At 41.7% G+C, this 9829-nt stretch overlaps 1 pseudogene; it reads left to right on the top strand.

Moving 5' to 3' along the window:
• The first annotated feature begins 8486 nt into the window (after nt 1-8486).
• On the top strand, nt 8487-8804 carry LOC149473160 (small ribosomal subunit protein mS34 pseudogene; annotated as a pseudogene).
• The last annotated feature ends 1025 nt before the right edge of the window (nt 8805-9829 follow it).

Genomic DNA, 9829 nt, shown 5'->3' with positions numbered 1-9829 from the left:
CAAATGCAATTATTGTACATATGGCACATGGATATTGAGCTATATGCCCCATGGGTCCCTATATTATTATTAGTATATTATTATACAGGATTTATATAGCGCCAACAGTTTGCTCAGCGTTTTACAATATAACGGGAGACAATACAGCAACAATACAAGAGGGATAGGAGGGCCTTGCTCCTTGGAGCTTACAATCTAAGAGGGAGGGGCTAGTGGTTCAAAAGTTAGTAACTGTGGGGGATGGACTGGTAGGAGGAGTAGAAGATTCCATTATTAGCTGAGGGCAGGATAGGCTTTCCTGAAGAGATAGGTTTTCAGAGATCACCTAAAAGTGAGCAGAGTAGGCGATATTCTGATAAATTGGGGTAGAGAGTTCCAGAGCATGGGGGAAGCTCTGGAGAAGTCCTGGAGATGAGCATGGGAGGAGGAGACAAGGGAGCTAGAGAGTAGAAGGTCGTGCAAGGAGCGGAGAGTACGGTTTGGATGATATTTGGAGACAAGATTGGTGATGTAATTTGGGGCAGAGTTATAAATGGCTTTATATGTTATTGTTAATGTTTTGAATTTTATCCGTTGGGCAATGGGAAGCCAGTGGAGGGATTGGCAGAGAGGGGTGGCAGATACAGAATACATATAAATCTGCATGTTCTTCACCTTTCCAAATTTTACCTGAATGTAATAGAAGACACTCTTGAGAAATTCTCTAGGCTCCACCAGAATCAGCATTTGCTCTTCTTTCCCTTTACATAGATCCAGACCATCCTGGAATATAAAAACAGCGATTGGAAAATCCAGAAATATTTTTGTGTTAGCTGAATGAAAAGAGTTCGGAACTTCATTTCTGTGTTTCTCGTGTGTAGAGCAGTCCATGGAAATGAACAGGCTGCCATTCATGCCACACATGGAAATGCACCTGCATTTGGTTGCATCTGCAGGTGTGAACCAAATCTAAGAGGAAGAGAGGACACCCCAAGATAGCAGCTCTCAATAGCTGGCATTATATCACCATTCTGAGTAAATATTTGTAGTAGGTCTTATGTGCACTCCTTATCCCCCCCCCCACACACACACACACACACATACTTCTTTTTGCCTCATAACATATTATTATTACAGTGCTAGTGTTACTGTTTGTGTTCTTGTTGTATAATTTTGCTGTTGTTTTGGTAAAAATTCTCTTCTTTGGTCCCGGTAGAGTAACAATTTTCTTACTTAATCCCCCAATACCAGGGTGGATTTGATTTAAATCAAACTGATTTAAATCACGATTTAAATCACTAGTCAGTAAGGCTTGATTTAAATCCTAGTTTTCTACATAAAGACTGATTCTTGCTGGTATATCTTTAATATGCAAGTAGATGAAGATTTTTAGAATAACAACTTTTCATATTAGTTTTTTTATCCCCAGTTTAATAGGTTAATCATTCATATTTGGACAACTTTTCTGTTGTACTTAGGAAGGAGAAAAATAATCATTACCTTAATAATAACAATTTAAATAGATTTATTCAACTGAAACAATAACATTCCAGCATATGTGATTTCCTTAAACAAACATCCATGTTTGGTAACTAATTTGGCTAAACAAAATATATATATTTTAAGAAACTTAGACTGTCAGCCCCTTCCTCCTCACACTTAGTTTCACTTTCTTTTTGTGCAGATCTATTCCACTCCAAACAATCAGAAAAATATTGTTTCTATTCTATTCACTGAACTTCTTGAAACTTAGCAGTGAAGGGGTTGATTCTGTATTCATAGGTTTGTAGAAGTTAGGATTAAGGTCTTTTTCTTAACTCTGTTCATGTTATAACATTTTTGCTGTGAAGAAGAGGCATGTGATCTCCGCTGAGTAAAATTCAGTTTTGAGAACTGCAAAAGTAAACCAAGCATCTGTGATAATATCTTGTAGGCAGAGAAACTGCCCAATAATCTTACAAAAACCTCTGGAAGAGCATGACATTGTGAATGTAGTAATGGAATTTATTTACCAAAAAAAATTAAACATATACAGCCTTATTCTACATAATTAAAAAACTAATCTTTATTTCATGATGGAATAACCTTTGGATGGTAATATATTTTTCTCAAAAAGCATTTTATTCAAAAAAATCCGATTTTAAATAAAAAAAATCAGATTTAAATAAAAACAAATCAGATTTTTTTTAAAAAAATCATTGATTTTTATCCACCCTGCTCCAGTATATACACTATATTGCCAAAAGTATTGGGACACCCCTCTAAATCATTGGATTCAGGGGTTCCAATCATTTTCATGGCCACAGGTGTATAAAATCATCACCTAGGCATGCAGACTCCTTCTACAAACATTTGTGAAAGAATGGGTCACTCTCAGGAGCTCAGTGTATTGAAGTGTGGTCCTGTGATAGGTTGCCACCTGTGCAGTAAGTCCATCCGTGACATTTCCTTACTACTAAATATTCCATGGTCAACTGTTAGTGGTATTATAACAAACTGGGAAGAACAGCAACTCAGCCACAAAGTGGTAGGCCACGTAAAATGACAGAGTGGGGTCAGCGAATGCTGAATCGCACAGTGTACAGATGTCGCCAACTGTCTGCAGAGTAAGTAGCTAAAGGCCTCCATACTTTGTGTGGCCTTTAGATTAGCACAACAACAGTGTGTAGAGAGCTTCATGGAATGGGTTTCCATGGCCAAGCAGCTGCATCCGGGCATTACATCACCAAGTACAATCCAAAGCATTGAATGCAGTAGTGTAAAGCATGCCACCACTGGACTCTAGAGCAGTGGAGATGTTTCTCTGTCTGGTAATCCAGTGGACGTGTCTGGGTTTGGCGGTTGCCAGTAAAACGGTACTTGCCTGACTGCATTGTGCCAAGTGTAAAGTTTGGTGGAGGGGGAATTACGGTGTGGGGTTGTTTTTCAGGGGTTGGGCTTGGCTCCTTAGTTCCAGTGAAGGGAACTCTTAAGGCATCAGCATACCAAGATATTTTGGACAATTTCATGCTCCCAACTTTGTGGGAACAGTTTGGGTATGTTCCCTTCTTGTTCCAACATGATTGTGCACCAGTGCACAAAAGAAGGTCCATAAAGACATGGATGATTGAGTTTGGGGTGGAGGAACTTGACTGGCCTGCACAGAGTCCTGACCTCAACCCCATAGAACACCTTTGGGATGAACTAGAGCGGAGACTGTGAGCCAGGCCTTCTCATCCAACATTCGTGCCTGACCTGACAAATTTGCTTCTGGAAGAATGATCAAACCTTCCCATAGACACCCTCCTAAACCTTGTGGACGGCCTTCCCAGAAGAGTTGAAGCTGTTATAGCTGCAAAGGGCGGGGCCAACTCAATATTGAACCCTACGGACTAAGACTGAGATGCTATTAAAGTTCATGTGTGTGTAAAGGCAGGTGTCCCAATACTTTTGGCAATATAGTGTATGTTTAGATAGCACAAACTGAGAGCTGTTGATTTCATGATAGATGTACCAGCTACATCTTGCAGAACTTTAGTTAAACCTCCAGTGTATACTTATGATAGGGACAGATTATAATTTAGAGTTGTTATTGAAAGACTGTCAGCTAAGAGCACGCACACATAAAGAGGTTTAAGGGGTGTTTTCTTTGATGTACTCCAGTGAAGATAGCTGCAGGATTCTAGAATACCACTGAAGAACTCTGAAGACCTAAGGTGACCGAAGGAGGATGGATAAATTTGAAAGGTTATGTTTGCCAACTTGCTTGATTTTCCTAAATAATATATGAAACTAGCTAGGTTTTGTTAACAGTGTGCTCATTCTTTAATCTTAATTTACATATTTTAACTTGTGTTTGTGTCTTCCAGAACATGGACCATGGGCAAGCCTGGGGTTATTTAACATATCGCGGTAGGTCCTGGTACATTAAATGTCATTACAAATTTAAAAAAAAAGCAACAGACCAAAAACATACTGTAAAAAGTTTAATAGAAATCCATGTTAATATTTTAGTTCAACGAAATTATTAAGGGAAAGTTAATGTGTATTAAGGTAAAAAAAACCTTCTGCATGTAGCTTCCCCTTGTACTCACCTGAGCCCAATCTCAATCCAGCAGTGTGCACAGGAGCAGCCGTTCTCTTGGCTCTCTCCCTCCTCATTGGTTCCCACTGCTGTCAATCAGAGCCAGGGAGGAGCCGCGCTCTGTGCGTCTATGGACACACAGAGCCAGCTCGGAAGCAAGCATGCTTGCTATGAGGGCACTCGGTGGGGGCAAAGAGCCAGGAGTGCCAGCAGGGGAACTCACGGAGAGGAGAATTGGGGCTGCTCTGTGCAAAACCATTGCACACAGCAGTTAAGTATAACATGTTTGTTATTTAACCACTTCAAGTCCGGACACTTTTACCCCCTTCCTGTCCAGGCCAATTTTCAGCTTTCAGTGCTATCACACTTTGAATGACAATTGCGCGGTCATGCATCACTGTACCCATATGAATTTTTTAGCATTTTTTTTAAACAGATAAAGCTTTATTTTGGTGGTATTTATTCACCACTGAGATTTTTTTTTGCTATGTAAATGAAAAAGTCCCAAAATTTTGAAAAAAAGTGTTTTTCTTACAAAAGTTTGCAAATAATATTTCATCGTAAATCTTGGCCAAAATTTATTCCGTTTATCTTTTTAGTAAAAAAAATAAATAAATAACCCAAATTAGTTTATAACCAAAATTATAATTTTTAAACATTTGTTTGTACATTTTTATTTTATTTTTTTATTATTATTATTATTATTATTTTAACATACTGTCGCCCTAGCAGTACAGTGTCACCATGGTGACACTACTACTTGTGGGGGGTGATGAAGATTTTTTTTTTTTTTGTTTTTTTTACACTGATTGCTTTTACACCCATAAAGGCTATAAAAGCAATCATTGCTCCTTCTCTCTGGCTGCATTCTTGTAGCCATTGAGAACTACTGTGTGAGCTGTGATTGGTCACAGCTTGTCACATGGTACAAGGCTGTTGTGAATAGCTTTGTACCATGTGACCTCTGTGATCATTCACAGATTTCACACGTAGTAAGCAATGATGTCAGAAGTAACATCTTCCTTAATACTCTGCATGTGATCACTGATTGGCCAATCAGTGATTACATGATCGGTACCTTGCACAGAGGTCCCATACGACGATCGGTGTTCCACTGTGTCCGGAGGACACAGCGGGCACTAGATCACAGTGCTCCCAGGGAGTGCGCACAAGCAGGGGGCGGGGAGGCTGTTTATAAATGTTTACCCGACCCTGTACTGCCACCGTCTGGCCGTTTATATACAACAGCTGGACAGGAAGTGGTTAAAAAAAAATAAAAAGCAATCCTTTACAATTAGTTTAATAATTAAGGTTGGTGGTAAAAATGTCTGGATGACATCTAAAATACTGTTTTCTATAAAGGAAGGGGTGTGGGAGTTTGCTTAAAACCGTGCGTACATGCTCTCTGATGATCCCGTCCAGCTAGTCTTGAGGGAACATATCAATGTAGAGGAATCTTGTGGATGCATTTTGTTATATAATTCTGTTTTCATAGATCCTGTTGTCTGCAGATGACTTTATTGAAGTAAAAAAAAAAAAAGCAAGTCTTTCTGGCAGGACTGCTTAGAACCCAGTGCAGCCTTCAAATGATAGCATCTGAAAGGGAGTATGCCATAAAATTTGATTGCAACATCCGACCTTTTACTCATAGGCAAGCAACACAAACTGAAGCCACAGCAAATGAGGGGTTATGAAATGTGAAAAAAAAAAATAATTGGCCAAACTAACTCATTATATTAATTTTCCAAATTCTAGTATACATTCTTACACATATACATAGGAATAGATTTACTAAAACTGGAGCGTTCAGGATCTGGTGCAGCTGTGCATGGTAGCCAATCAGCTTCTAACTTCAGCTTGTTCAATTAAGCTTTGACAAAACCTGGAAGCTGATTGGTTTCTATGCAGAGCTGCACCAGCTTTTGCACCCTCCAGTTTAAGTAGATAACCCCTATTGTTTCCTTTTAATTCTTTGTAGAGTTTGCAGTGAATAGTTTGGTAAACAGTGTAGAAAAGTAATTGATGAACTAAGCTGTTTAACCACTTGCCTACCAGGCACTTATACCCCCTTATTTACCAGGCCAATTTTCAGCTTTCAGCGCTGCCGCACTTTGATTGACAATTGCACGGTCATGCAACATTGTACCCATATGAAATTTTGATAATTTTTTTCTCACAAATAGAGCTTTCTTTTGGTGGTATTTAATCGCCACTGGGCGCTTTACTTTTTGCGCTATAAATAAAAAAGTGCAAAAAATTTGACAAAAAAAAAAGTTTCTTTGTTTCTATTATAACATTTTTCAAACAGGCATTTTTTTCTCCTTCACTGATGTGCGTTAATGAGGCAGCACTGATGGGCACTGATAGGCGGCCCTGATGGGCACTGATAGGCAGCACTAAAGGGCACTGATAGGCAGTACTAATGAGGTGGCACGGATAGGCGGCACTGATAGACAGCACTAATGAGGTGTCACGGATAGGCGGCACTAATATGCAGCACTGATAGGTGGCACTGATAGGTGACACTGATGATGGGTACTGATAGACGGCACTGACTGGCATCACTGCTGGGCACTGACTGGCAGCACTGACTGGCACAACCCCTGGGCACTGACTGGTGGCACTGACTGGCAGCACTGCTGGGCTGCACTGGTGGGTGGCACTGGTGGGCAGCACTGGTGGGTGGGCACAGGTGGGTGGCACTGGTGGGCACAGGTGGGTGGGCACAGGTGGGTGGCACTGTTGGGCACATGTAGGTGGCACTTCTGGGCACAGGTAGGTGGCACTGCAGAGTGGCACAGGTGGATGCACTGCTGGGCACAGGTGGGTGATCTGCTGGGCACAGGTGGGCGGAGCTAGTGGGCGCACTGCTGGGCACAGGTGGGCGGAACTTGCGGGTGGCACTGCTGGGCACCGATCCCCGCCCTGATGATCGGTGCCGATCCCCGCTCTGACAACTGCAGGTTCTCGGCAGTACTTTCCTCACGATCTGACAGCGTGAGGAAAGTGCAGCCGAGAACCGGCACTTGCATTTCCCTCTGATCAGCGTGTCATTGGACACCGCTGATCAGGTGGTAAAAGGCGCTGTGATTGGCCTTTTACCACATCACGTGATCAGCTGTGTCTGGGGCGCGCAGGAGAGCGCGTTCTGGGGGGACGTCATATGACGTCCACTCAGAACTGGCCGGCCGCAGTGAAGCCGTCATTCGGCTATCTGCGGTCGGCAGGTAGTTAAGAAAGAGAGTGAAGTACACTATATGGTTAACGATTTGCGGACATTTATTGACCATCAAACCCATATGAGTTTGTTGGACATCTCAGGTTAATTAAGGGTATTCGTATTGAACAATTGCCACCAGATTGTAATTGTCTGAATGTCTTTAGGAACAATCGAGTATTGTCCATGATACTTTTTTTATTTGCACTAAAGCCTGGTACACACTGAATGAGAAAAAAAACGGACAGCTCAGGAGGAGCCACTGTACTAATTATTATTGTTATATAGGATTTTTATAGCGCCAATGGTTTGCTCAGCGCTTTACATTATAGTGGGAGACAATACAGTAACAATACAGTTCAATACAAGAGGGAATTGAGGGCCCTGATCCTTGGAGCTTACAATCTAGGAGGGAGGGGTGAGTGGTACAATAGGTAAAACTGTGGGGGATGGAGTGGTTGGAAGCATAGAGGATTCCAGTATTAGCAGAGGGCGGGATAGGCTTCCCTGAAGAGAGAGATTTTAATGATCGCCTAAAGGTAAGTAGAGTAGGTGATAGTCTGATAGATTTGGGTAGGGAGTTCCAGAGAATGGGTGATGCCTTGGAGAAGTCTTGGAGATGAGCATGGGAGGAGGAGATAAGGGAGCTAGAGAGTAGGAGGTCTTGCGAGGAGCAAAGAGTACGGTTTGGGTGATAGAGATAAGATCAGATATGTAAATTGGGGCAGTGTTGTGGATGGCTTTGTATGTCATAGTATACTAATGATCCGATATTGGTACAGCGAGCTCCCCTGCTGTGCTATTGGGTTCTGACAGGGATGCCCCCCATCCCGGACAGAACACTTCGGTCAACACTGTCAGCCATTGGCTGAGAGCACTGATCAGGAGCTGATCAGCAGACCTTCTTCAATCATGCCTCTTTGACAGAAGCCGACCGAACGTCTGGCTTCTGACAGACCGGCTACCACATCGGGCCAAATATCCAATAAAAATTGGAAGATGCCAAAATACCGCTCGACATTTGGCCCGTGTGTAGTAGGCTTGACATCCAAATCTAAATGTCTTTGTATGCTAGAGAATTGTAGAATGAACAGTACCCTTCACTAAAACACATTCACTCAATTATTTGGAGTGGGGTCCTTGTAGCTTTGGCCATATAGCGTATTTCTCATCCAGGATCATAAGCAGAGCCTATCTTAGGTAGAGTGACTTGATGATCTTATATTGATGGTCATCTTCTTCATTCACCCAGGTAAAACCGTGCCTGAAGAGCAGGAGATCAGCAAAGTCATGTACCATGACTGGCGTCTTATACCACGGCATGAAGAAGAGAACTTCAAGCAATTTATCCCTCTGCCGGAGCCAGAACCTGTCCGCTATGTGCCATACCCACCACTACTGAGGGCTATTGCTCTGGCTCAGTTGCAGAAAGAAGGAAAGCCTTTAACAGAGCCCATGCTGGACATTGGGAGATTACGGGAATCTGATCATGAGCTCCAAAAGGAGCTTAAAGTGAGGAGAGCCAAAACAGGGACACCAGTGTGATAAGGCCATGGACTTCTGCTACTTCCTAGAAACATGGATTCATGTACAGTTTATTGTCAGCAGCGTGACCTTCAAACCAAAATGGCAACAAAGTGCCATGGTAATTGGGGTTGTGGGCTCTGCTCTTTGTTGAGGGTTGTTTTCAGTTATAGACCATACTGAGTAAAGACTACACAACACCTTCCGTAATTGAAAATTGTCATTTTTACTCAATGACACCATAAGTAACTGTTGGACTTTCCTATTTGATGTTTACTGGGCTGTAATAAAACTTTATATAAAATCACACCATTATGTGCTACTGAGAATTTAAAGGCATTCCATATATGCAGTGCTCAGCATAAATGAGTACACCCCTTTTGAAAAGTAAGATTTTATTCAACATCTCAACACAAGAACAATTTCCAAAATGTTGGCAAAACTGAGTTTTATGTAACATTTGTTTTGCTCATTACATGAAAGTAAGGTTAATAGTATAACGTAGATTACAAAATCTTCAGTTTTACTCCAATTAGTTGATGCAAAAATGAATACACCCCACAACAAAAACTACTATATCTAGTATTTTGTATGACCTCCATGATTTGTAAGGACAGCACCAAGTCTTCTAAGCTTGGAATGAACAAGTTGGCAACATTGCAACATCTACATTTTTCCATTCTTCGAGAACAACCTCTTAGAGCCTGGATGCTGGATGGAAAGTGATGCTCAACTTGTCTTTTAAGATTTCCCCATAGGTGTTCGATTGGGTTCAGATCAGGAGACATACTTGGCCACTGAATCACTTTCACCTTGTTCTTCAGAAATGCAACAGTGGCCTTAGATGTGTGTTTTGGATCATTGTCATGTTGGAAAAGTGCACAACTTCTCTTTCAATACAGAGCAGTACATCAGTGAATTCATGATACCATGAATTAAATTCAGCTCCCCGACACCAGCAGCACTCATGCGGCAGCACAGAAGGACATTGCCACCACTATGTTTCACTGTAGGCACCATGCATTTTTCTTTGTACTCCTCACCTT

This window comes from Staurois parvus, unplaced genomic scaffold (genome assembly GCF_062004578.1).
Source record: "Staurois parvus isolate SC_StPar_1 unplaced genomic scaffold, SC_StPar_1.0 ptg000018l, whole genome shotgun sequence".
Classification (NCBI taxonomy): Eukaryota; Metazoa; Chordata; class Amphibia; order Anura; family Ranidae; genus Staurois; species Staurois parvus.
The sequence above is the reverse complement of the archived record's forward strand: the minus strand, read 5'-3'. Positions and strand labels throughout refer to the sequence as shown.